The sequence below is a fragment of the Protopterus annectens genome, chromosome 8.part0 (genome assembly GCF_019279795.1).
Source record: "Protopterus annectens isolate FY-2018-M chromosome 8.part0, PAN1.0, whole genome shotgun sequence".
Taxonomy (NCBI): Eukaryota; Metazoa; Chordata; order Ceratodontiformes; family Protopteridae; genus Protopterus; species Protopterus annectens.
In genome coordinates, this window is record NC_056741.1 from 1,594,098,436 (window position 1) to 1,594,125,019 (window position 26,584).

Consider the following 26,584-nt stretch of genomic DNA (forward strand, 5'->3'; position numbering starts at 1 on the left):
AGCTTATGCTCAGAGCATTAAAATCATTTGTAGTAAATTAAATCTCTGCTATTTTCTCTGTATCTCCCATACCTTTACTTTTATCTTTATTTAACTTCAAACCAATCCTTTTCAGTCAACTAGAGAAGATACATCTTCTTTCACCCCATGCTGTTTTTGGCTATTATAATTATATCATCTGCATATGTCATTAACACTGGAATTTCTACATCTGTATATATAATTTCACATCACTCATTTTTGTGTTACCTTCTCTAACTGCAACTTTCATAACTAGAACAAATAGAATGGTACTTACATGACATCTCTGCTTTATACCTTTGTTCATTTTAATTTCTTCACTTAACTATCCATTTACCAAAATCCTTATTTTATTATATCTATACATTGTCATGTAAACATATTTATTTAACCTTTCACTATATCTCATCGGTGGTGCAGCGGTAGCGTTGTTGCCTTACAGCAAGAGGTTCTCCCGTTCGATTCTCGGCTAGAGTGCAGGGAGTGCCTTCCATGTGGAGTCTGCATGTCCTCCCCGCAGTTGGGTGGGCATTCGAAAGACATGCGTAAATGGGCATGCCTTCGTTGAAGGTTGAACGTTGAGCTGGCACCTCGGCGTTAGTGAAAATCTACTGCCAATCATTAGCAGACCGAAGTTCCACTGTGGCGACCCCTAACCAGGAAAAGCCGAAAGACAACAACAACTATATCTCATAATATGTCATGTTCAATTGAATCAAATGCTTTAATATCACATACCATAAGTTTTAAACTTTTCCTTTTTTCTAAAATGTTATCAACCATATCTCTTATGATCATTAGCAATTCTTGACAGCTTTTCCCTTTATGTCATACAAACTCTCTTTCATAATATAATTCATTTTATCTTCAAGTCTTTTCTGTATTATTTTCATAAATATATTGTAATCTGTAATATTTAACATTATCAGTCTCCACTTCTCTATATCTTCTTTTTCTCCTTTTTTTCCATATAAACTTTATAACTCCACTACATAATGTCTTATGTTTGAAACCATCATTAAGCCATTCACTTAAAACTTGTAACATATATTTTTTCTGCCATTCTTCCAAATTTTTGTACATTTCAAATCCAATTCTATCTGGACCTGCAGCTGATTCTATGTTTAATTGTTTCAATACTTTATTCATTTCAAAGTAATTTCTTTTACAATTTCTTTATTCATTTGTTCTAAAAATTCTTTTAATTTCCATGTTTTATTGTGTTTTCTCCTTGTTGTTTTAAACATTTCTTCTACATAATTTATTATAATTTACATAATTTGAGATAAACCTCTCCTTGTTTAACTTTTGTTTCTCTCAGTATGTTATTTTTCACTTTTACAATTTTACTTAAATAAGCTGATACTGTTTGCCTTGCAATAAATAACTGTATTTATATAAATGTTGTTTAGTTTTCTCCTAATTTCTTTTATATAATTCTCTTTATCATAATACTGAGTCATTGGTTTCTGTATTCCATAATTTAGTAGGAATCATTCTCTTATTGCGCAGTTATTATAAATAAATTATTCTCTTTTAACTTGCCTTTTTCTGTTACTCTTTTACTAATAGAATGTTCTTCTTTTACTACTTCCCAGCTTGTATCTTCTTCATTACTGACAACTAAATCTATTTCATCTTCTTCCTTTTTTTTCATTACCATCTTTTACTAGATTATTTACTATTGTTACCTTTATTTCATAAACTTGTCTTTTTATCCTGCTCCTTACTTTCATTGTTTCATTATTTCCTTCTTCAGAATCCATCCATGTGTGCCCAGTTTTTTTACATCTATAATATTTAAGCTTACATTTTTTCACATCATGTCCAGTTTTACCACATATGTAACATTTCTTTTTATCACAGTTGCTAACTAAATCTTCTTTTCTACCACAAAAGAAACATGTTATTGGTTGTCCCCAATATTGTATGACACTTTGATTAACTTCAATGTTTATAATACTTGGGATATGTAAGATTTGTTTTCATTTTCAAAACATTGCAATCCCATGCCCCAGCCCATAAACCCCTATTATCTAACACTTTAGAAATGTACAGCATGTCTTTACAGACATTCTTTAAATATTTTTAAGTCACTCTTTCAACTTCTACTCTGAACTGTATGTGTATTTTGTTTTTTGTTTCTTAAAAAAAAACTCTATGTTTTCATTCCATGCGTTATCATTCTGTTTTTTTTTATAGTCACACAAAAATCTTTCCATACATTGTGCAGTATCAAACACTAATGTCACAGAATGGCTCTTTATTTATCAAAAGAAAGGGTGTTATCTCATGCATTTTAGTACCCAAATGGAAGAATGACTGTATCCTGTACCTCATATCCATCCATTTCCATGCTCCTTTCACTTTCCATCCTTACAGCATACCTTCTTTTGATTTCTTTTTTTTTCTTCTCCTTCTGGTCTCTGCTGTGACTGTCAACTGTCTCTGCATATGTTTTAGTTTTAAGAGATTTCTTCTTCCTGAGAATACTTTCAGCTTCTTCTGCCTGAATTTTTTCCATTACATCTCCCCATGATACTTCACTTTTTGGCTCATTTTGTACTAGCATTTCACGAACTGTATCATCCCGCAACCCTTCCACACTATCTGTCAGCTCAAATAATTATTTTTGAAACACAGTCTCAGAGACTTCCAAATCATTTCTCACTTCCAAAAAAGAGAGGATGTTTCCCTGCATTCCAGCAGGCATTGTTTCCAGCTCCCAGACACAACAGCACTGAGAATGGGACATGCACACATACTCATGAGAGTACAGAATAATGAGTAGGAGAAGATTCCCGATGTCCTGGCTAAATTTCCTCTAGTAGTATAAATACAACCTCAGGTCTCCCCTGAAAAGAGGGTACTAGCCTAGTGGGACTAACCTGGTCAACAAAGGATAGATAGATAGACATATATATAGACAGATGAGACATTGTACTTATGCACCATACCTGCATGGCTTGTGATGTAAAACATCACACTTTAGCAGCTATGGTAGGACATTAATGATCATTATTACTTTCTTAGCGAGTCATGTACAGTGTGCAGTCTTGCTACATACCTACATACCCCATGATCAGATCACACAGGAGTGCTCTGAGATGGAATCATTTGAGACAGGACTTGAATGGAAAAGGAGGCAGACATTACAATACCAAAAAAGAAAAATGGCTGAATGAAGATAATGTAAGGGAGTTAACAGTCAGGAGATTACTGGTGACTTCTGACAGCAATTCCCTTTGAGAAATCTTTGCTTTACTTCATCTCTTGGAAGCATGCAGGACAATAATGCTATTTGACTGTGTGGGCAGTGGCATTAGAGATCTAATAATATTTGCACTTCATTCATAACATATTGTTTTAAAAAGTCAGTAAATTGGTATTTTTAACACAGATAAAGTAATGGATCATTAATGACTTCCTGAATGGAGTCTCTCTCTCTCTCTCTCAGTCGTTTATCAGTCTATCTTTTCACTATAGTTAATTAAGCTATCTTTTAATGGCATTATAATTAGAACAGTATTTGCTTGGCATTTTATTTACACATAAATCTTCAAGGAAAACTCACTCGGAAGCAGACATCCTTCACTGAGGCAATACTTACTTGAAACACTTTCCATTTGTTTTTAAGATAAATTTCATTTTCTGCATTTATTTATGGTTCTGATACAGCTTCACATTAATTACTACTGTGGGTAAATGAGTCATTTACATACCATTATGGAAAGTAACAGGATTATAATTTGGCCCTTCTGTGCTGGATTAATGCCAGTACATATGATGGCAAGGACCTGGTTTCAGGAACAAGCGCATGTAAACCGAGAAATGCTTAGATGAGGGCGATTATTAAGAAATGCTCTCTGATAGCCTGTTTATTTCAGGTGTTCATAGAGCTGCAATACAGCTGCTGAAATACATGTGGTGTGTGTGTGTGTGTGTGTGTGTGTGTGTGTGTGTGTGTGTGTGTGTGTGTGTGTGTGTGTGTGTGTGTGTGTGTGTGTGTGTGTGTGTGTGTGTGTGTATATGTGTGTGTGTGTGTGTGTGTGTGTGTGTGTGTGTGTGTGTGTGTGTGTGTGTGTGTGTGTACATTCTGCATTCTCTGATTAGAAATGGAAAGTCTCCTGCGAGAGAATTTGCATGGTAAGACCCGAATTGTCTTGGAAGTAATATTGGCATACATTTACCCTAATATAATGAAATGTAATAGAATAGCAATGCTTAAAAGTTCTATATAATATAAATGATATTAAAATTATAAAATGATAATTAATAATAATAATTCCATCAGCAGACTCTTTCTTCTTGCACTTTTGGGTCACTTTGAAAATAATGACATGATCACAATGATTTACAGAAGCTGCCTCAAGCTGTTTTCCTTGCAGGGAAAGTAATGTACACTGACTGCAAAAGCAACCTTTCATATACATGTGGACATTTAAGGAAACCTAACCTTATTAGAAAAATATGTTGATACACAGCACAGAGTACAGTTATGTCTTTTTTGAGTAAAAAATGTTTTTATTAAATTATAAAGCAGTACTAGTAAATGATTATTTGCTTTGATAAAAAATAGTGTGATTTTGAACTGATGATATGGATATTTATTAGAAAATGTTAAATTGGCAGAATTGGTTTGTAAGAGAAATGTATCACTATATATTTATTTCAATAAACTGCAAGACAGGTATTTAATGTATGTTTGATCATTTTAATTTTATTTGTATCAGATCTTGTTTAAAGTACTCATAAGTGGCAGAGTGTGTGTGTATGCCAATATATATATATATATATATATATATATATATATATATATATATATATATATATATATATATATATATATATATATATATATATATATATATATATATCTATACACACACACGCACACACACACACACACACACACATACCAAAGCATATACATATATTTACACAGAGACATGCATCTTGGAGATGGTGACATTAGGACACATTTTACTGGTGACAGTGAAAAGGAAAAGTGTTGTAGCAAGACATGCAATTTTTCTAAATGATAGTTATGAGATGTGAACATTTTACAGAACTTCAGAATCCTTGACACTGCTTCTGAAATGAAAGACAGTTAAAGAAAAGCTGTGTTTAGATAGTTCTGCCATCCATTAGCGGTGAAAAACATACATAGTTAAAACGCACTAGTGCTATAATGGTGCTGTTCTCCTCTCTGTCACTTTCATTTCTGGCTGACTCGGATACAGTATTGCTCCTATCATCTTGCCTTACTACTTTTTTATAGAAACAAACCAAAAAAAAAACAGCAATAGAAAACTACTTAATGCTCCATTTATTTAATGTTACAAAATTAAAGTCTAAAATGCAAGCAAAAGTGCAGATAATTCATTACCTTATCACTTTGGGCTGTATGCCCTTCAAAGTAATTAGATTATTAAGAAGCTTTCTGATGCCAGTTTATCTTTTTGTTTCTTTTAAAGCTTTCTGGTGCTTGCTTTTCATTTCTTTTAACAGGTTGGCTACTACTGTATTGGCTCTGTGATTCATCAATTGTATATACTTCATAATTTAAAATCTTGCTCTACACATTCTTGACTGGAATCTGCCTCACCTGACACTCTGAGCTATTCAGTATCCCCTAAGATCCATCAGAAAATGCAGAAGGGGGAGAGATTTTGTTCCTTTCCATGCACAAGAATAATCCAGTATGGCTCACTGATTTTGTGATACCACAGGAATGACGGGTGAAGAAAAGGTTCTCTTTATCTTACTAACTGAATAACTGGCATTGTTATCTTATTGCTACTACAAAACAACTAATCACAGTCATCACAAATGACAAACAATCCCCCTAGTGATTACTTTCCTATCCTGTTGATCCCAACTGTCTTCTGGACTCTTTGAATTGACTTGGACATGGTAAAGACACAAGGCATGTTAACTCTTTTAAGCCAATGATGCTGTGTTTATGCTTTGATTTTGAACCATGCAAGATTGTTAAATCCCACATAATTAAAGGGTATTAAAAGGATCCATAACCATTTCCTACTTAGTAATTCCTTGGGGTTATTCCTGCACCTCCTGAGGTTCACTTAAGTGAGCTGCTGATGCAAGGGCTTTAAAGGTTCACCCAAATACTTTGAAAACAGCAAAACTAACAAGAGGATTCTGTTCCCATGTAGATCACGTGTTCAAAGAACAGTGCAGCTGCCACAAGGACTACTTTTGTTTTGAGGTCTTGTACTATTAGCAATCCAACCACAGATTTTCACTCTACTGGGAAATTTACCACAGCAAGATTTGCTCTGCATGATCCATATTTGTTTACAAAGTATAGAAAAGAGACAGTGAAAGCTTATTTTGGACAGTTCTCTTACACTGTAAAAAGTTCAAATAAGCTGATGCTATGAAATGTACCCTTGTGAGATTCATACTCATCTATATATATTTTTTTTGATAAATGTATTGTCTCTTTATGATGAGGGTTTTGTTGGCTGTGTTGTTTTATTAATACAGCTATTATAACATTTATTTAAGAAGACATCAGTAAGCTACTTTTACTACAGCTGGAGATGTAAGCCATCATTAATTAAGGCTCACTGTAAAACAATAACAGACTGAGAATAATGTAAAAGACATTGTTCCCTATGGTATTTTTGCTGGTTTTACATATTTAGCATATTATGAGTTTCTGCTTTAATGTCTGTATTACTGCTTCTTCTTTGACGAGCATCATCTTAAGGCTGATTAAAAAGTTAGGTGACCATGATAAGAGAAATGAACGTTAGTCTTCATAATGAAAAAAAGTTGAGATGTATAGTGTGACATATAACAACATCTTCTACCTTTTTAAAATGTCTGCTTTATAAATTGCAGCACTTTTACCCAGCACTGCAATGTCTTGGGTTCAAAGGCTAACCATTACCACAGCAACTTCTACCTATGGATTTGTGGGATATGGCAAACTTTTGACTTTGTTACTCTATGTTACTCAATGTTCCTGCATTCTACTGTTCACATGAAAACAAGACAAGAAAAAAATGACCAGGCAGAGCAGGACATGCGTGTCTCTTTGGAGTTCTAGATCACTAAACCAAACTGTCAACAGCCATGTTTTTTTTTCTTTTTTTAGCTTGTTTCTTTAATGAAGCAAGCTTTCTTCTTCTAGATGCATAATGCACTTCAAAAAGGATGGAAGATATATGATAACAAATAGGTTATCAAACAAGCAGCCCTGAGTTGTTAGCTGACAAAATAATAACTGTGAAGAACTACATTTTCTTCACAACTAAGTCTAACCTCTAACCTCATAGGAAACTGTGAAGCATTCTGGTTTTAGTTTTGTCACTTTATTAAAATAATTAATCTTGGATTTCCCTTTTGATGACACAAGGACTACTATAACACCCTGAATGTTCTCACAAACAGTGCTCCAGTGAAGTACATGCCCTGTTTGCCATGATGACTGTGATGTCATAAACATGTTCTCACAAATAGCTCTCCAGTCAAGTTCATGCCCTATTTGCCATGGTGACTGTGATGTCATATAGATATTCTCACAAATAGTGCTTCAGTGAAGTTCATTGCCTCTTACCCATGGTGACTGTGATGTCACATACATGTGCTCTTCAATAGTGCCCCAGTGCAGTTCATTGTCTGTTTTCCATGGTGACTATAATGCCACATATCAGGCTGTATTTTGCTTTCTGGGTTAAAAAATAGAAAATAAATACATAAATTACATGCAATAAATAATCAAATCAATATTTTGTATCTAATAAATTGCACATTAGGGGAAATCAGTAGCTTAGGAGAGATCTATGAAGGGGCATAATACTTAGAAAGAAATATTGCCCACATCATAGGAGTTTTCAGATTACTGTTAACTTATTCATGTCTTTAGTCTCTCTGCTGCTGCTGTGTTATAGTGTTTAATTAAAAAAAAGAGCTTTAACACATCAGACATGCTAGACTTTCAATCAACATGTTCTAAAGATTCTCACTGAAGTTTCAGTGCGAGTTGACGTTTAGCAGTTATTTTTTTATTAATCTATAATTCAGTTTACATGGAAAAACTGAACATATCTTGACATTAAGGAGTGGGAGAGGAGATTACAGCCACAGGCAGTTTCTTGGGCTCCTTGAAAAATGCTGAACAGAAATGATAAATTCTTACAGAGGCTCTCTCATTTGAGAGAAGTACGGTCACAAGTCATTCCCTAATGAGACTGTATGTCAGATAAGACATACTACAATCTGTTTTTGAATTGTATGCATTAATATAATAATCTTATAGGTGTCTTAGGCCAAGAGTTTACCTATTTTGTAGCATAACTCAAGCCATTAGGCAGGAGATTGTTCTAGACCATACAGGCATGATGTATTAATAAGTAATATGACAGATCTTGGACATGCATTAATGGATTTTAGTGCATGCCCTAGTGACATGTTAAGGCTAGGAGATCTTAAGCGTCTGGGAAATATATAAAAGTTTTTTTAGCATGCATGACAGAGTTACTTTTCTCTCTCTCTTACAAATCAGAGCAGCAACAATGAATAAGAATTATTCTGATAAAGTTTAAGGATTTCTGCAGTTTTAGCAAAAGTAAAATAACACAAACTTTTCATTGGGAAAATATTTCTCTGAATGCATATTTCACAATGTAGTGACATGTAATAATTACCTCACAAAGTGAAACAATAAAGCCTCGGAGGGAATTAATGCAGCAAAACACTTTTATTGAAGTATAAAAAACACTATTAACGTAGTTAAAAATCCGTTTTCGTTTCAACAACTTTGTCAGATGTGGGCTGAAACATAACTCATCATGTTAAATACTCAAAAATAAATGACATCATAAATTAATTATCCAATGAAGATCCATTAAAATTCAGTCAAATGTTTTCCATCAGTCCTTTTGTAACACAGAATCAAAACCTGACACAACCATTTTCCCCTATTGCAATAAAATCCGAAGTCCTTATCCGCAGAAAAAGCAACACAACCCAGACAACATGAATACCTCGAACAACAGAATCCAAGCACATTAACTCGATTTCCATTATACGGTAAACTATATCCCAAAACTACGAATATCAGCTCCCCGCTACCACTTTGGGATGTAGTTTACCTTGTAATGGGCTGTGTTGCATACTTAGGGTGTTTTTATTGATGTGGTAGTTAGCAGGGACACCACACTTACGAAAAGGGATGATAATACATTTCTTTGTATTGAGTTTAAGGCCATGACTTTGGGACCAATCATTTGTTTGTGTAAGACCCTCTTGTAGGATGTTGACATTGTTTTGAGATTCTATGACTGTGACGAGTTTGCAGTCATCAGCAAACTTTGTCAGCCACAGACCTTTAGTTTTAGCTTGTACTTCGGAGAAATAGATTCCAAACAGTAGAGGTCCCAGGACTGAGCCTTGTGGAACACCACTGGTTACAGGTCTGCTGCTGGAGGTGGATTCCCCTATTTTGCCTATATTTGTTCTATCAGTGAGCCAGTTAGTAACCCATATAATGATATAAGGGTCGATACCTAGCTGGGTGAGTTTGTCAGTGATGTTTGAGTGGGGGATAGTGTCAAAAGCCTTGGCTAAGTCTAGGTAGGCTGTATGCACAGATTTCCCTTCATCTAGGGCCTTGGTGACTGTTTTGAAGAAGTCCACCAGGTTTAACAGGCTTGATCTCCTTTTGACAAATCCAGACTGAGTAGGGTCAAGTGTTTAGATATTACCTTTATCTTTGTTGATAAGGTCCATGATGATTCACACCATGGCCTTGCAAATAAGGCTAGTCAGGCTAATAGGCCTATAGTTCCCAGGGTCAGTGGAAGCACCACCTTTGTGCAAGAGGATAATGGTGGCTGTTTTCCATTCAGCTGGGATGAAGCTGGTACATAGACTATGACTGAAAAGAATATCCAGTGGTCTTGCTAATTATTGTTTGAGCCCATGTAGGATGCAAACTGGGATGTTATCAGGTCCCATAGATGCTGTGTTTTTGGCCTTAGAGAGGGTGTTTATGATCTGCTCTTTAGAGGTATAAGGTAGAAGACAGGTGGTAGGGATGTCATGGGGTACGTGTGGTGGGGACAGGGAAGTGAAGTTTTCACAGAACCTGTTGGCTAACAGATTAACTATGTCCACAGGCTCAGTATAAGTGGCATCATTAACTACCACAAATGTGGGCCTTTCCTTTTAGGTTATGGATGTAACTAAGGAATGCCTTATGGTTGTCCTTAATTGAGGAAGCTAATTTGGATTTGTAGTTTGCTTTGGAGGAGTTCACAAGAAGTCTTACTTGTTTGTTTAAGCTGAGAAGGGAGTGTTTCCAGTGTAGGGCTTGCTCCCTCTTACTCTTAGACAGCAATTTCTTCCTCTTATTGTAAAGCCTGTTAATGGCATTTGTCCACCAGGCAGGTTTGGTCTTCCTTGAAGGGCTTGTATTGGTCCTATGAGGTATGGTCAAGTAAATGCAGTTATACAGGTGTTTGTATAAAGCATTGGTGTAGAACAAGGCAGAGTTGCCAGCTCCATCTAAGGGGAAGGTGCAGTAAAGTTATTTTTCCCATCCCATAAGTGGTTATAATCTGCTTTGGAGACTTTTTTAGTTTAGTTTTTGTTGGGGGGGGGGGGGCAGGTGTGATAGTTGCTTTGAATGAGACTGATATGTGGTCAGATCTCACTAGGGAAGACCTCACAGTGGGGGTGTTACACTGGTCCCCCATATTGTTAAGCACCAGATCCAGGACACTGGCACCCCTTGAGAGGGTGTCAACCAGCTGGTCCAGGGTATCGGAGTTAAGGAAGTTGAGGAACCTTTGGGCAAGTGAGTTAGGGCAAGAGTAATTTACCCATTCAATGGATGGATAGTTAAAGTCACCCAAAACCATGGTGTTTGGATGTATCTTGATAGACTCAAGTAGTTCCAAGTAGGCAGAGTGGGTGTCCTGATTCATGGAGGGGGGGGGGGGGGGTCCTGTAGCTGACAATGACCTGAGAAGGTGTCCTGAATGCAAACGTCTGTGCAAGTACAGCTAAGTGCAGAGGAAAAATTATGAATCCAAACAACAGCAGGCAGCACTTTAGACTGATGAAGGCATAAAGTTGCCGAAACCGGTTGGTTCCTTAATGAAATAATATGGCTGCTTATGTTTGAATAGGTGTCCTACTAACAGTTAATTGCACCTGAAGTATCTCCAGGGGATCATACTGTTTAACCAACCTGGAGGTGTATTTTTCTTTAATGAATATGGATACACTGCCTCCTTTAGTTTTCACATCTTCAGTTTGTGGTCTGAGCGTATGGAAGGAGGTGTAGCCCAGTATGGCTGGGGTGCTCTCCACAGCCTTGAGCCAGGTCTCTCTGACTGCACAAATGTCTATGTCTTCCAAGGTGAGGACTGTTTCCAGTGAGTGCAGTTTCATTTTAAGACTCCTACCATTTAGTAGACTAACCCTGATGTTGTTTTAGATGGAGTTTTTACATCAGGAATTTTGTCCTTGAGACACTGCCTAAAAAAGGAACTATGGGGGTGGAAAGAGCCTTAGCCAGTATTCAAAATCCAATGGGTGAGAAATAAAGACCATCTCTGGCAAAGCTTCAAGGTCTGTCGATCATGTCATCCCTGGCTGATATTTAACAGTAATAGTGCCAACAGTTTAATACTTTGGATTTCACTACATACCTAGATGAAACATTCAAGATATCTTCTAAAGCCTTGAGATATTCCAGCTGGCATTTAGACAGTACACTGAATACTATGTAAGCAAATGCAGTTTCATTGACATCATTTTGTAGAGTCTGATTTGGCTGAATGTCACAGTGAGAGGAAGGTTGGTTGGCTGACTTCATCTGTGTAGTATTTGTACGTCAGTAACTTTAGAGTTAGAGATGGCATCTGGTTTATGAATAGATTTAAAGCTGCTGTTATGTTTTAGCATTAGGATTAAGTTTAGATCTACGGTTAGATTTAGGATTATTTCATAGGATCATATGAGATTACTAGGCTATTGCCCCCGAGGTCATTTCGAGCCTAGCCATTTCATCCCAATGTAATACCATAGAAATGTTAGTCAATACCCAAAACTGAATATAGTAATGACTGCCCATGTCCAGAAGGGTTGTGGGCACTACCCCTGGTAAGAATTTATGGTGCCCCATCCACTCGTCCAGGTTCCTCCTGAACAGTGTCATAGAGGTGCTCTGTTTCACATGAATTGGTAGCCTATTCCAAAGAAGTGGCAGTCACTGGGAGACAAATCTGTCCCTCCAGCATGTCCTATTTAAGTTACAGGCCATATTTAGGTCCCTGGAATGGGTAGCTCTAGTCTTGTTTGATTTATGGATATGCAGCAAGTTCATTAGGTTTGGGACAGAAATTGCTCTGTAAGCCAGACATAAGTCTCCCCTAAGAAGTTTATATGATACAGAGTATAGTGACAGGGACTTTAGTCAGTTTGTGTACTTCACGTGCTGGAATCCCTTGATCTTCTTTGTTAGAAACCTCTGAGGTCTCTCCAATTGCTGCAGATGCTTTGTATGGTACATGCCTAACAGGGAGTTATACTCAATTATGGGCAGGATTAGTGCCGAGTATAGAGGGGTTATAACCTCTTTTGTTCTCAAGGTGATGCCTTTACTAATCAAGTGTTCTACATAAAAAGCCTTCCTTACTACTGAAGACATATGGCGGTCAAAGTTAAGGTCGCAGCCAACTTGTGATCCCAGATCCCTTACCACTTCCTGGGTACTTAGGTTATTGTTGCTTTGATAGTGTGAAGAGACATTATTTGTGCTGAAGGGAATGATGATGCATTTCTTTGCATTCAGTATGAGACCTTGACTAAGACACCAGTCGTTGGTCTGCATAAGACCTTCCTGTTGTATACTGACATCATTTGGGATTCAATAATTGCACCCAGTTTGTAGTCGTTCACAGACTTGGTCAGCCACAACCCCTTAGTTTTGACCTGAATTTCTGAAAAGTATATACCAAACAGTAGGGGGCCCAGCACTGATTCCTGTGGCACTCTGCTGGGGACAGGTCTGCTGGTTGATGTGGAGTCTCCCACTTTGATAGTTTGTGTCCGGTTTGTGATCCAGTTGACAACCCATCTTACAATAAAGGGGTTTACATTCAGTTTGCTAAGTTTATCAGTAATGCCTGAGTCTGGGATTGTGTCGAAACCTTTGCCAAGTCGAGGTATGCTGTGTGCACAGATCTGCCCTCGGCAATGGCCCTGGTCACATTTTTGAAGAAATCCACCAGATTTAACAGGCAGGATCTGCCCCTGATGAAGCTGAATTGGGTTGAATCCAGGGTTTGGAGGTCATCTATGTCTTTATTTATGAGGTCCATAATGATATGTTCCATGGCCTTACAGATGAGGCTGGTCAAGCTTATGGGTCTGTAATTCCCTGAATCTATTGCTAGGCCACCTCTGTGGAGGGGAATAATCATTTCTGTTCACCATTCTGCAGGAACAAAGCCGGTGGTTAGGCTATGATTGAAAAGGGTACTTAATGGTGATGCTAGTTCATGTTTTAGCCTGTTTAAAAGACAGCCTGGGATGCCATCTGGTCCTATAGAGGCTGCATTTTGTGCCTTGGGCAAAGCTTTTATAACCTGCTCTTCAGATATATAGGGTGGGGGGAAGTTTGGGGGAAGGTTTGTGATAAGTCTGGAGGGGATAAAGGAGTGAACTTTTCACCAAACCTATCCAGTAGCAGGTTGGGTATCTCCGTGGGGTCAGTATGTGTGATACCATTAGCCACTAGTTCTCACATGCTTGGGTCCTACCTTTTAGGATACGTACAGAACTGTAAATGGCCTTATGATTATCCCTGGCTGAGCTTGCTAGGTTTTTCTCAAAGGAGCCCTTAGAGGATTTAACAAGTTGTCTTATTTGTGTGATAAGGCTGAGGAGGGTGCTTTTCCACTGTTGAGGCCTTGTCTTTGTTTTCTTGGACAGCAACATTTTGCATTTATTGTAAAGTTTTTTGATGCTGGATGTCCACCATGGTGGCTTGTTTTTACTTGGGGCTCTGGCATTGATTCTTTCTGGTACAGCCAAGACTATACACTTATGGACGTGATTGCACAGGGCTTTAGTGTAAGTTTCAGTGTAGTTGCCATTTTCAGCTGGGAGTGGGCTTGGAATGCATTTGTTCCTTTACCTAGGAGGGTATAGTTTGCCTTGGTGAAGTGTTTTAGTCTGATTTCTCCCTTTGTGAGTTCTGGTGTTAGAGCCAGCTGAAAAGTGACTGATTTGTGGTCAAATTTAACTAATGAGGGCCCGACAGTTGTGGCGGCGCATCTGTTTGACATGTTGGTGAGGACCAGATGTAGTATGTTTATTCCTCTTGTCGGGGTATGAACAATTGTTCCAGGGTATTTGAGTTAACAAAGTCAAGGAGCTTTTGCACTCCTAAATTATATAGGTTTAAAGTGCACTGTAAATATTATGATGTACATATGGGAATGGGAGGCTGTCCCTTACCAGAAACGGTGTTTGTAACGGTGTGCAAGTTTTGGTTATGGGGACATTTAGTGAATAGTTTTATGAAAAAAATGTGTGTTTTTGCTGCATTCTGACATTTACTTGAGAAATATTTTTTGTCGGTACTTTTTCCCTTTATGCTTGCTGACAACTAAACCACCCCCAATCTGTTTTGAGCCCGTTCATTTCCTTAACCCTGGAGTGCACCCAGTGGAGGACAAAAACCAATAAGAGGAAGTCATCCTATAGGGAGCCATGGACCACAATGGCATTTCTATGAAAGGTCCTACCTCCTCCATTTGTAGCTAACATATGCCCTCCCCCCTGCATGTGTGGGATTCTGTTCACATGCTAATTAGGGCTATTGACACCTGATTCGAAATGCCAACCTCACATCCCCAGTCCTGGCCAATTAAGTACTGCATAGATCTTCACTTGCATGATGCCAGTCAGCCAGACAGTATCTACCTTGGAGAGCCTGCATCACTTACTCACTACCATCATCCTCTACTTGGCTCTTCCAGTACCTGAGCAATAGTTGAACTCAGGCCATGTGGATCATAGTTGGGACATTTTCTTCTCTACTCAATAGAGCCAGGTGTACCTGACAGAAATCATTTTCAACTATGTTTTTTCAGTAATCTGATACAGAACAATTTTAGTTCCCTCCAAAATAGAAATTGGATTGCTATTTGGAATGCAGATTGTCAGGAAGTTCAGTGATATCTTTTGTTACATCTGCATGACTTTGTATCACCAGGTTAAGTTTGTCAATAACAAATGATCACTCATTACACCATATCACAAGACAGGAATCCTTGCTACAAAAGTCTGTTTCTTTTGTTCCTCTTACTTGCTAACTTGAGGACGGAGATGGAGCAGGACCCTCAGCCCTCCCTTGTTTTCCATTTGGTCTCATAAGGGATAAAAGCTCCAGTTATGAAAACCATTCACTGATGTGAACATTCGATGAACGGATGTTCGATATAAAGGGGTCAATGATTAGGTATTCGCTGAAATAAAACGTTGATGAAGTAATATAGACCTAGGTTTTAGAATTAACAGGATCAGCCTATGTTTCCTTATTTAGGTTGTTCTATACAACATATTTCTTATTCAAAGTGGACCTATTCAGTTCTTTTGGGTCACAATCTATTCTCTGTATGTTCTCACAACCTAGGCTTAGGGTTTCATCCTTGGTCTTGGATGCAATATCCTTACTTATGGGACATCCAATGTAGAAGGCTTTCTTTGCCACTGTGGACACTTGGTGATCAAAGTTTAGATTGCTGTCAACCTGTGCTCCCAAATCTCACACCACTGGTTTGAGCTTAGGGGGTGCTGTCAATATTGTAATTTGCAGGGACTTCCTCTTTGTCAAAGGGGATAATAGTGCACATTATTGCATTTAGTTTTAGTCCGTGGCTTTATCATCAATCATTTGTCTGTGTTAGCCTTTTTTGTAATATGTTAAAATCGTTTGAGAACTCAATAATTGCACTCAGTTTGCAGTCATCAGCAAACTTTGGTAAGCCCAAACCATCTGCTTTTACCTGAACTTCCAAGAAATAAATTCCAAACAATAGAAGGCCCAGCACAGGTCCTTGTGGTATGCCATTGGTAACTGGTCTACTTGTAGAGGTAGAATCCCCAACTTTGACAGTATGCATTCTGTAGATAAGCCAGTTGGCTACCCATCTAGTGACTTATGGTTTAATCCCTAGCTGGGAGAGTTTCTCAATGATACCTGGGTGGGGGATTGTGTCAAAAACCTTGGCTAAGTCAAGACAGACAGCATGAACTGTTTTGTCTTCATCCAGAGCTTTGGTGACATTCTCAAAGAAGTCCAGCAGGTACAACAAGCATGATCTACCCTTAACAAAGCCAAACTGCATTGTGTCAAGAGTTTGAAGGTTGCCTATGTCCTTGTTGATAAGGCTCATGATGATTCTTTCCATGGCTGTGCAGATAAGGTGGTTAGGCTTATAGGTCTATAGTTCCCAGGGTTGGTTGATGGACCCCCTTTGTGCAAGGGGATTACTGTTGCTCTTCTCCACTCTGCTGGAACAAAGCCAGTGCTCAGTCTGAGGTTAAAGACAGTGGCAAGTGGTTCCACTAGGTCTTATTTTAGATTGTTATCTGGTCCCATAGAGGCCATGTTTTTAGCCTTGGAGAGTGTGGATATGACATACTCTTTGGAGATAGCAGGTAGAGGACTGGTGTCAGGTATGCTTTGGGGTACGGCTGGTGGGGAACTGGAGGAGTGAAGTTTTCACCAAGTCAGTCAGCTAAAGGTTGGCAATTTCCTCAGGCTCAGTATGAGAGGTACCATGCACTATAAGTTTGGCACAGAGTTGGATGATCCCTTTCAAATTTCAGGCATAGCTAAAGAATGCCTTATGATTATCCTTAGTTATAGATGCAAATTTAGCTTTGTAACTAGCTTTAGAGGACTTTACAAGATATCTGATTTACTTGTTCAAGCTGTGGAGGGTATTTGTCTTCTGCTGAATAAGTTCCCTCTTGTTCTTACACATCATTTTTTTCCTTTTGTTATATAATCTATTTATACTTGAGGTACACCAGGGTGGCCTGTTTTTTTTGGTAAGACCTGGCTTTGATCCGGTCAGGTATAGCTAGAGCCTATACAGTTGTTTAAGTGGGTATACAGGGCATTTGTGTACTCCACTGAATAGGAGTCATTGTTGGCTGTGCTATCAGTGGGTTTGAAACCTTTTATACCATCGCCCAGTAGGCTGTAGTTTGCTTTGGAGAAATGTTTCATTTTTTTTGTTCTTGTTTGGGTGTCTGGTTTGATCATTACTTTGAGCAAGACAGATTTATGTCTGACCTTACCAGGGAGAGTAACACATATGGTGTATCCCCATGTACCCCATGGTGGTGAGTTTAAGGCTGGGACATTTGAGCCCTTGTGGGGGTGCAGACTAGCTTTTCCAGGGCATCTGCACTGACAAAGTCCAGAACCTCAGGGAAAGCATGTTTGTGCTCGTGTATGACACACGATCGATGGAAGGGTAGTTGAAATCAGCCATGGCCAAAGTGTTTGGCTGTATAGTGAGTGACTCTAGTAAGTCCAGGTAGGAGGTGTGCTTCTCTTGGTTCATGGTGGGGTACCTGTAGCTAGCAATGATGTTCTAGGGTGCTTTACTTATAGTTAGTTGGACTTGGAGTAGCTCAAGAGAGTCATACTGTTTAACCAGTCTCAAGGTGTATTTGGCTTTAATGAAGATGGATACACCTCTACCTTTGGGTCTTTCATAGTTATTTTGGGGTCTGAACATGTGGACGCCATTGTAGCCTTGCACTGATGGGGTGCTTTCTGTGGCCTTGAAACATGCTTCAGTGAGGGTACAGACACGAGCATCTTCCAAGGTGAGGAGTGCTTTCAGAGAGTGTAGTTTCCTGTTTAGGCTCCTAGCTTTAAGCAGCATAACCTTGAGTTTGTCTCGAGTGGATTTATTTATGTCGGAAATTTTGCTGTTTTGACATTGCCAGAAAGGCACTATGGGTGAGGCAAGTGCCTTTGCGACTATCTGGAAGCCTAGAGGAGACAGGAGAAGACCATCTCTGGCAAAGCAGCATGGCCTGTCAACCATGTCTTTCCAGGCTGACAGATACTGCATCCCCCTAGAATGACATTAGAATCTAAACCAATTGTTGAAGTCAATCATTTTTTGTCTATGTTGTGGCATCATCCTGGGTGAAAGTAGAATGCTGCTTAGGGCTAGGGACATACCTGCCTGGGACACAATCTGAGAGTTTGATTATGTCTCTCTTCATATAGTCCAGAGAGGTACAGCTCAAGTCATTTACCTCAATATGTACTATGACAGAGTCAGAATGGTAATTGTTGTTCAGTGACTTGAGTGTGTGCATGATTTGACAGCTCTTGGCACCTGACAGGCAGCTGACTGCTACCTTCGCCTTGTCAAGCCTGAGTGTGTGTCTCATTATGGAGTCACCTATGACCAGGACATTTCGCTTGAGGTGCTTTGCCTTACAGACTTATTTGCTGAGACACCGGTATGTGTGTTGCTTTGTGTAGTGGATTCTATTTGATTTTCAGTGTGTGCAAGTGGTTAGCGCCTGGGAGGTCTCTGATTTTTTGGTAGGCTTCTGCTGAGTACCTCCATTGTATGTTGGTTTGTATGTAGTGACCTTGTTTTGTGTGAGAGGTGGTGTGTTCTGGCAACTTCTTTGATGTTCAGTTTGTTGTTACATGGCAGAGTTGATTCCAAATTCATAGTGTAATTTCATCTCTCACATATTGTATTTGTTTGTTTTAGGAGTATGTGGTTGACATTATACATGAGGCAATTACTACATTGCCTCAGGATGCCCATGTCAATTAGGCTGGCCGAAGAAATGGTTGGAAACTGACTGTCCATTATGGCAGGTTTTTACAGTAACTACTATTGGGGAGTGGGCTAGTTTGACCAGATTTTGCTCTAGGATTAATAAAAGGACTTATTATATTGAAGGCTAGGGGTGAAAACTATGGCAACGCTTCTTAGTGTGCAATTGAGTTTCCCACAGTGCAGCAGGGAAGCTTAGGGGGGTTCACTAACAGATGTCTAGGAGAAAATTGTCTTTCAAGGCATTTGTGTCTATACAGGGCACTGCTGAACCCCACTGCATGCTGCGCAGCTACTCACAAATGCAAGGCTTAAATACAGGCAAAATTAAAGACTTTTAAGCTAAACTACCAATGGGAAAGCAAACAATGAGTTTTCCTCCAGTAATCTTTAACAAAGATGAAGCTCAGACTATGCACTTCTGCCACAAGGGTGCAGGCAGGGCCCCCCTAATGTAAGATAGCTGGAATAGTGCTCAAGTGTTACAATACAGTCTAGATTCAGCAGATCTGAATTTTGTCAGTGCTATTTGCTAGTTACTTAAAGCAACAGAACAGCTTTTTTAAAGTGCAGGAAAATACAGTATAAAATCAGCAGAATGAGGCAGCAAAATGATAAAATACGGTCAGCAAAATGCAAAGAAAACAAAAAGTATGCATTTTTTCGATTTTAAAAGTGGATTCTTTGGATCTCAGCAGAGTCTCTCCAGACCTTTGGCAAAATTTGCCAAACATTGAGCAGCTCTTGTTAGATGACCTGCAGTGGTACTGCCCTCTGCATAAACTGGTAACTCTTCGAGCAGATGTGAACAGTGGGAGACTATGCAGAGAGTTTCCTACAGAGGATTATAAACTGGACAGGTTTGCTTATATACAAGGCACAGGGAAGGAAGCTTTTATACCAGCAGGATGAAAGACTTTTGCACAGTTAATCCCTAAGGCCAATCAGGACCGGCCTTTGGTCAGCTGGTGCCTTAGGCAAAAGGTCTCCACAGCGCCTCCCAACACCACCCTGTGTCTCCATCCTGATCTACCTACACCATCCAGATTACTGGAAAAGCACCCCCTATTAGAGCAGCACCCTAGGTGGCTGCCTAGTTGGCCTATGCCTAAAGCTGGTTATGAGGCCAATCAGATAAAAACACAATAAACTTTGTACCGGCAATTTCCAATTTGGTTGGTATGAATCCAGCTCTGCTCCCACCAGAGTACAAAATAACCCTCTTAATGTAAAATGAACTAGTTTTGAGAACAAGTGCAGGAACAAATGCTTTACAATAACAGAATTCATGCAATATCAGGAATCTTAGAAATTAGGGTTAGTTTCTAACCCTGAGAAATGTTCAACAAACTACAGAAAAAGGTACACGATGTAAGAGAACAGCAGAAAAACTTTGCAAAACTTAGAAATATTTTGGCATACTTAGGAGAACTTTGGCAAACTCGGAACAGCTTTTGCAGTAATATAGGAGATATTAGAATACTGTTACAACAACCTAAGAGCGACACAGTAATAAACAGATGGTGTTTCTTTAACAAGTTCAGGCTGAAAAACAGTGATAAATTGAACAAAATCAGTTAGAGCAAGTGCAAAATAAATAAATAAATAAATTAAAAAAAATTAAAATCAACTTTGTAGGTTCAGATGGTTTTAAAAGCAATCCAAGTCTTGTGTCCAAGTCAGGCACAGGGAAGCTCTGAACAAATGAGCCTTAGAGTTTGGCTTCAGCTTCCAGCTGGCTCACTGCTTTGGTACAGCACAGAGAAGCATTAGCCTCTGCCTTTGTTACCCTTTTTCTTTTTGTTGAGTATGATACCCATCTGCCCCTTCCTTACTTTTTGTTTCCCTTGGTGTGTTCATAACTAGTACTGTACAATGTGTATGATGATGTCATTAATCATCAAATGGTTTGAGTCTGTTGGTGCAATCCCTGTCAGTTCCATTACTATATATTGACAAGACGTAGTAGTGGGTTTGTCTAACCCTTCTACCCAGAGCTAAATCTTGGTTCCTTCTAGGTTTTCTGTTCCTATATTTTTCTCTCTGCCAGGGGTAGAGGTATGCAGTTGGGCAGTATATCAAGTAGAACCTTCCCCATTGCTTCCATAGTTGTTTAAACTAGGTATAGTTAGGACAAAAATTATGCACCAGCACAAGATGTAAAACTTTACCCAAGAGAGTGTAGTGTACATTTCTATTGTATTATGTAATTTCCTGTCCTGTCTCAATGCACACATATCATTTCAGTTGTTCGTTTACTTGTTTTATGTTTGCAAATATAGTCTGCTTTATTTGGTGTAATCATTCTTCACGAGAGCACTAATTATAGTAATTATTTCCCATCTACTACACTCTCACATTTAATAGGTTTGATGCTGGTACAATGACAGAAAGCAGATTCTACACTTCCAACAGTTAACCATTCTGTGCTATTACACTCCACTGGTATACTCTCAGGTACACACTTTGCCAGATTGCTGATTTGTACTAACAGTTTACATTTTTTTCATATCTAAGCTATTTGGAATGCAGATGCTTTCTTATTTCCACAGACAAGAATGTTCCCTTATGCCTTTCCATCTTTTCCAGTGATACAAGGGTTCTCCTTAGATTCCAGCAGGACCCCCCAAGGATAGTGGTGGTGACTCCCTTTTGGACCAGGTATATGTGTTTTCTCCATTAATTTGAAATGGGCCAAGGGCAGTTACCACTGAATCCCCACTTTCTGGATTTACTCAAGACAAGACAGGGTGCTTATTAAATCAGTCCTGTAAATATTTCAACTGACTGCCTTGATTATAAGTTTTGAGATTTTTTTAGTCACATTTTTTTTCTGAGGACATGTAGCATGTACAAGAGGGGGTAGAATACCTGCTACTAGCAAATCAGATATGGATAAATGGAGAAGATTTTATAGTTCCTGCCATACTAAGAATCAGAACCTTTTAAAGCCTGGATGCCTCTTGTTCTAGATTATTTGTGTGAGTTATAGTCCTCTGGTCGATTTGACTATAGCAAGTTTTATCTTTTGGCCATTTCTGCTTGCCTGCCCTCAGAGTCCCCCATTTCTACATGCTTTCAACTCAAGCAGTTTTTGAAAGAGTGTTTACTATCTTTTGGGTGTTGTACTTCTGGAATTTTAGAAGAATCCTTGATATCAGTGGAAAGGGTGGAAAAGCATAAGATAATATTCCCATCTATGGGAATGAGAAGGTATTTGTACTCCAGATAGCTTAGGCTACTACAAGAGCGATCAGTTAGAACATCTACCATTATGGTAAGTTCCACTTACATAACTGTACTCTCTACTGCAACAACTCATCACTCAGAAGACTTAGCAACACCCTGGGCTACCCAGTTTCTTAAGTTTTAAGCCTTCTTAAATTTTTCGACCACCAAAGTTCCCAAATGTTTACTTCCATTATTCATGTAAGGTTCTAGCCCCATTTTTGAAATATGTAGCCAATCTGTCAACAGTTTATCACTACAAAATGCAGTAAATAGACAGTTTTTGAACAATTCCAAAGTACAGAAACACATTTTCTTCACTAAAAACACCACTGTAATATGTAGAATAGTGTGTGATAAACAAAGTGACCCTTGTGGCTTAAAATCATATTTATTTACTAAAGAAAATTCTGAAAAGAAATACAGTTTTTAACAAAACAAGTCAGTCTGCAGTATAGCATAAATATGATTACCTTTCAGTCAAGGTTTTTCACAGTACAGGAAACAATTGTACTTGGATACAGTGTCCCTTCCTACCCTCAGTAGATGCTGAAAGCAAAGTGATAATTATAGAGACTTGTTGACCACAGAGTAGTTATTTTCCTAATTCCAAAAATGGAGAATAACAGCTTCACCTTCAGTTTTAGCAACAGCAAACAACAAAACAGATTTACCTTCTAACCAGGCAGTAGTAAGTCAAGCTGGTTTCTCTTTCACGGGTCATGCATTTTTCTCCTCATAGGGATACCTTCCAGATGACCCTCCTTCTTCCATCTGGTCTGTCTAACTGCACCCAGAGTCTCCCTCAGATCCTTCACAGTCGTAAATGTCATGAATCTGATATAATACTATGCTTTAAATATCCCTGTGTGCTATTGTCCCTCATTACTTCCAACATCCTTTCTTGTTGCTACATGAAATGGGTTTAATCAAGCCCTACTGTATCTGTCATAACAGCAGTACACTTATTTGCCACAAGTTTTGTCAGATGTGCCCTGTATTGTGCATGAGTTTTTGTGTGCATGTGTGTAGGTGTGAGTGTGTGTATGTGTGCATGTGTGTGTGGTAGGTTTTGTTTATGCATGTGTAGTTTGGCTGGAATGGGAACATGCAGTATGTTACTTTTTGACGTGTTACTTTGTGGAAGATGTGGCTTAAACAGTATGATGCTGTGTGCAAAGTCAAAAATGTGTTATTTTATGTTATTGATAAGAAAAGTATAGTGGGGGTATGGCAGTATGCATCATATGTATGTCTTCTGTTTATTTTGCTGAGGTAGATGTTAACATCCCTTTACAGGAAGGTAATAGGATATAGTCCTTTTCTCCACTACAGTTTGATTTCACAGTTAATATATATAATAGGCATGCTGGGGTGCAGAGAGGGGCTTATTTTCATGTAAAAACAACAACGAAAGGGATTACATATACGTAACAAGTGACTAACTTATGTTCTATATAGGCATTGTACTTCTCATAATTCTGCCAAATTTTATTTTGTAATTATTGACAAAATCCAGGGGGACAGAAGCAACAAGCTTGGTTGGCATTCTATTCTAAATAAAAAAGAGAAAAGTTGGATAATTAAGTTAGGGGGCCTTTTTTCTCCTGGTCTTAATGACTAGTCTTAATTACGTGTGTAATCAAATTATTTACTTGCTCAATAAAGGAAACGATGTAACAGGAAGAAGGATCCAATGTATTCATTATTTTAGGATATATATGAACCTATATATGTATGTGTGTAGTTACTGCTCATATACTGTTTTGTCACTGAAGAAGGCAAGAATGCCGAAACCGGTATGATTATGTTGGTTATTATGTTGGTGGAGCAACCATAATTGATTAAATTACATGTGTGCTTGATACTCTGTGGTGCTGGGTGCTTTTTTGAACTAACATTTGTTTTTTTGGACGTTTGCACTGGCCGTACTTGTGAGCGAGTCTCAGGAAACTCAAGTTTCTATCTACCAGAAATTCAGCATACTTGCTTGTTTATTTATTTACTTTTGGTACCTGAGTGAGACCATTGGAGTTGGAAATGTCATTTTATCACATGTAACAAAGAAGTCAATATGACACAACAGGAGATGTATTACTGTATAATATAATACTTTTGTGAGTTATAAAACAAGGCAAACATACATATTTTTGCATCTCTTTGTAAGATACATTTGGGTGTTATAACTCAAGACAAACATAAATGTTTCTGTAGTTCTAGGAATGATATTAACAAATAGTGCATTACTATTATAAAGCAGCTTATTTTGTGACTTGGCTGGGGAACAGTGGTTATTGTTATCAGTGTTAAAGCTTACAAAACACATTATCTAAAGATGCTGTTTCATCATGCCTGTATGATATCATAATAACACACTTAACATTCTGAGTTTCTGTGAGCGTATGTGAGACAGAGTGAAATATTGATATGCCTTTGACTCTAGGTACATTGGGCAAACAAGCCAAAACTGAGTATGTTATATATCAAAGGTGAGATATTGTAATATTAATTGTAATAAAAAATACACATTGCCTAGAGTGGGTAAACCAATTATGCAGTGGATCTAGTGTGTAAAAAATAAAAAGTCAAATGTTTTTATTCATTTTTAAATGCTGTGAGTGTATATTAGTTTAAATGATGCATCTGATCAGCTCAGATTCTTGCTGACCTAGGTAAAAGCCAAGAACTGAAATGAATATCTAGCAAAGCATGTACAGCAGATAAAAAATCAGTCCATAGGTATACAATAAAGATTCTTAAAAAAAAAAACTGATTGGATATAAAGAAAATGTTATGACTTCCCATATCTACATTAATGGAAGATTACACAAACACCCTTTAGCAGTAGCCCACTATAGTGGTCATCCCTCCCACTTAGACACAGTTCCAGTCATCCAAACTGGCAATGCATGCAGATTTATCAGTGTCAGGGAAGTAGAAAGGAGACATTGAGTCAATGATAGAGAAAAATGGGATGGGATGGGATGGTAATGTATTACGTTTTGCATGGATATAAAACACCATGGAACAGAAGGTAAGTCACAGAGTTCTGTATCTGATTGAAACACAGAAGCTCTTAATGCAATCCACACAGAAATGCACAGACCTACTAACCTGACTACAGAAAATGCAGGAAATGGATGCCGCTTACATTGCATTTCCCAACAAACTAAAACATTTTAAATAAGATGCCCCTCCACAGTGCAACATCCCCCTTACCTATATACTCCTAAACCAAATACCAACTTCACATTTTGAACCCATATGCATAGGTAATGAGAAAAGTGAACCACAGCAAATATGCTTGGAAAAAATCAGCCATTCCATTTAGCTGAAGGCAAACAGACAAGTTATGGTATTTATATATCCAAGAGGAGTACAAAAGTGGGTGCCATAAAACCACAACAATAGTTAAAATGATCAAAGAATTTTTGGGCAGGCATTTCACTGCAGTGTTTCAGTATCATCATAGAATGTATTTAGCATTGCAGTGTGCCTTTAATTCATCTGTTTAGGGCTTGATCTGAACTGTGTTACTGATGTATGTTATTTAGGGTCTATATTACAACATCAAACTCACAGGAGTCTGAACGTTGTAATATCGAACCCAAATGTTCTAACTACGAAAATAGTGAAGCCACGGCACACCAATTATTTTCCCAGGGAAAAAAAATCGGTGGGCCATTTTCGGGGCTTTGCAATTTCCTCCACTGTGGTACGATCTTGAAGTTGGTATATTTAAGTAGGCGGGTTGTGGGGGGCATATCCCCCCCATGTTGGGGGATGTGGTGGGCGAAACCCCCCACATTAGTTTCAGTTTAAAGTGTAAGTGTTCTTTTTTTTTTTTTGTAACAGAACAGTGATTTTTTTCCCTGGGAAGAAAATTGTTGTTCTATGTTTTCGTAGTTATTGAGTTTCGAACTTCATGGTTCGATATTACATCGTTTGGACTCCTGTGAGTTTGACAATGTAATATAGACCCTGTTATTTATATGTGCTATCAGTTTATATTTGATTGGTTCTGATAAAGTTCTGATTGTTGTTAGGGACAAAAGTGCTTAGGCAGTTTTAAAATGTATTATTAACAATGTTTTATTTCTGCAATCAAATTATTTTTTATAACTAACTGTTGCTGTAGATCAACAGCACTCCCCTTTTTTATTCCTTGTGGATGATTTAAGTTTTTTTTTCTCAGCGTGTGGCTTTGTTTGGTTCCAAGTTATGGTATTTTAGTCTTTAGAGACTCAATATTACCTTAACACAAAGAAAGTACAATGAGATAAGTGGGGTAGCTACATGCACTAGTGTTTCATGTGTGTACTTTTAGCCACTTTTTAAACACTGTTGATCTGCTTGCATTGTGATGCTTGGGGTACAAGCACATAAGCAGTGTAAGGGTTTAAGCACTGAATCTGCATTCCTACATGTGGAACATGGAGTACATATTTGCT